The following is a 3,339-nucleotide window of genomic DNA, read 5'->3' as shown; positions in this document are numbered from 1 at the left end:
GGAATGGTAAAAGGACTATCCCCCCTACCAAAACCCCTTTCCATTCGGTATTGCGGAAAAGAAAAAGGGCAGCGTGCCGGGCCAAAATCAGAGCAAAACTGTTGCCACATCAACATCGACCACTTCTTCTTGCCACGCTTTACGGGCAGGGAAAGATGTTCCCGGGACTTGAACGAGACCTGCCGTGACCAAGAAGTGGTGGAAAATAGAACAGCGAAGAGGAGGGGGTGTTTTTTTTTGGGGTGGAAAAAAAGGGAAGACAAATCGAAAGATATTTGGCTGCCAATCGTTTGTTTCCGGGCGCGGTTTTATTGTAAGTATTACTTTTTTGCTGGTGTTTTCTTCTCTGATGGGCATATATGCGAGTGGTTTTTGAGTGTTGATGCTGATGGAACCGGGGATCGGAAGGGGAAATAAAACTCCAGGGTAAGATACCCTCCCTCTGTCTCTGTCGCTCTCTCTATCTCTATCTCTTTTTCTTTCTGTCGGTACTGACTTCGGTAGGTCATTCCTTTCACTGGCCTGCCACGGAGGAACGGTAACTTCAGATACGTAAAATGATCGGAATCTTTTCTGGTCGATGTGAAATTCTCATTTTTAACCCCCCAAATTAATATTATTTTTCTTTTTACTTTAAATTTTATTTCATTTTGCTACATATGAATGACCCGCCATTTAGTAGCAGGAAGTTTCTATTCAGTGCCATATTGTACCGTATGTTAAATATGATCATTAAACATTACCACAAAAGGATGTCCTTGTTTCGGCAGGCAACTTGCTTGAAGCTGCGATATAAAAATACTCAACGGCGGTTCCACCATTCCCTGGTGTTTATTGTATTTCCCGGTCATCCACGCGCGACATCCCAAAAATCCATTTCTTCTCGCCGTTTTTACTTATCCATGCAAAACACACGGCCAACCCGCCCCCTCCAACAAAAAAGATCATCCAACATGCTTTCTTTCGAACAAAACAAAATGCAGTTGCCGTGTAGTGTGGTGTGTTTGTTTGCAAGATTGTTACTGTGCTGCTTTTTTTTTGTTTGTTTATTTTTACTATCTTCCAACAACGAAATGTTAGTGCGTGTCAACCGGCGGCCAGAGAAAGAGAGAGAGAGACAGAGAGAGACAGAGAGAGGCTGCCAGAATCAGGGGTAAGATCAAGGCTAAGATCAAGGCCAGAGGGAAACACATGCAGGATGCATTCACAACGCGCGAACGTAGTAACGGTTGTTTCACGGAATATATGTTTTGTTTTCCTTCTACATCTACCTTTTTGGCTTTCGCCAACCTTCCCCCGCACGCTTCCCCACCTGCTCCCCTTTTCCGCTCCTACCATCCGAATCCAAAATGTGTTTTTTTTTCTTGCGCCGCAAACTGTCGCATTAACCGGGCAACGTTTTTATGCCAATTTTTAAGCGGTTTTCTTAGGTTCGTTCCTTTTTGTTTTTGTTTCGATCGCAATTTTCGGTGCTTTCTTTAACTTGCGTGCGCCTTCTGTGTGTCCGTCCGCGGGCGCGATAAACGATCTGGTGTGACGTGATATCAGGGCAGGAAGAAAGCACGGTCCAAAAACGAAAAAAAATAGATAAAAAGAAAGAATCTTCCAACAATAAAAACAAAAAACCGTCTCCATCATAACGGCGCTTCGATCTCTCTCGCCTAGGCGGTTTTGTTTTGTCTGTTTTTTTTAGAGATGTTGTTGCCCCCCCTCCCCCCTTCCTCCCCTTCCCCATCACACCTTGCAATGATGATTTGGTCCGGAATTTATTTTTATCGTTTGTTTGGAATAAATTTTCGTATTGTAATATTGCTCGCCTGCAGGAAGTGAATACGCCAACACGTTGTGTAATGGTTGGGGAAAGGGGAGAGAGGACATTTCAAATGGGTTTTTCTTTGCCAAGCAGAAATAATCCAGGTAGCAAAAAGGAACAAAGAAAACAAGAAGATCTTTAAAATATAATCAACTAATTACCATTTCGACCGGATGTGTGAATGAAAAACGTAAAAAATTGCCATCCACGACGAAAGACTTCAACGGGCAGAATGGCGAGGAAGCTCGTTTTTGGAGTGAGTTTTTTTTATTGTTGTTGTTGCTGTTGTTGTTGTTGGGGGTTTTCAACATAATTTATTTTTCATTTTCTGTAGCACGTCTGAATCTTTTAGCCCCCATTCCAAAAGCACAGCAGTCTAGTGTTCTGTGCAGCATGGTACCGGGATGAGACATTCGACCAGATGTGTCGCTCGCGGTCGAAAAATTTCACCATGAAGTGAAATGGATACGCTTAATTTATTCGCCAACATTCGTTTATTTTCCATCCGATAAGTCTAAACGTTGGAGAACTTTCTAATTTATGTTTGCTAGTTATCGGTATCGAACTAATCCTTACAAAGCAAACAAACAAATAAACACGCCGAAAATGTTCAAGTGCAACAAAAAAATATGACGGTTTTTGGTTAAACCGTCCTGTGGATATTTATTTTATTATTTCTGGGGTTACTTATTCCAAATGTTTAGATGCTGTGCAATTTTAGCATTCTATGCAGATGTATTTTAATCTAAATTTATAACCTCAATTTTGATTATTTACATGCTGCTTTCGATTTGCTTATCACAATATTTGTATTTTTAAATGTGTAACCCACGGGAATTTCGTAAGTTTTACTATACATATTGTTGTTGCACCCATCCGTTGGAGTCTTTCCATTACTTGACACGGCTCGCTTTTGTTTGCGCCCAGTTTCCCGGTGCTTAGGCTTTGGCATCTTCCTATCGGCAGCACTATACTCTAAACCGCACCCGTCGCACACGTGAATAAGCAAAGACAATTTATAGGCGGATTAGTGCTACTCGAATGGCCTAATACCCGGCAATGCTACTATCGTCATCCGCCCAGACACGCTCTAGAGTGCAATCGGAATGGTTCTAGAAGCTTCGGCTAGGAACCTTCCACCTCACCCCACCCTCGTATTCGCACACCCCTATTGGGTACCACCTCTATCGATTCAAAGCGAAGGTTTCGGGAAGCGAAATATGCTTTTAATCCCGAACCAGGCCAGTCTGCCGGCCGGGCGACCGCTCGTAAATCATCATCCTTTTTGGAGAGTGTGCGAAACCGGCCACTTTACCACACATGCCCCGATACTGCACAGCTCGATTTCAATCCCATCCTCCATTTCATCGGGGGAAGGGGACACGTATAATGGGTTAAGTTTTCCGATGGAAGTAACAAAAGCGCCGAACACACACACACGATCACAGAGCGATAGGGATGGAAAACCTTCTATTTGGGTGGCACAAAAGCAAAGCGATGGGGTGTTTGGGAAGCAAAAAAAACCG

Source organism: Anopheles marshallii, chromosome X, assembly GCF_943734725.1.
Source record: "Anopheles marshallii chromosome X, idAnoMarsDA_429_01, whole genome shotgun sequence".
In the NCBI taxonomy this organism is placed as follows: domain Eukaryota; kingdom Metazoa; phylum Arthropoda; class Insecta; order Diptera; family Culicidae; genus Anopheles; species Anopheles marshallii.
This window is presented reverse-complemented; position numbering follows the sequence as displayed.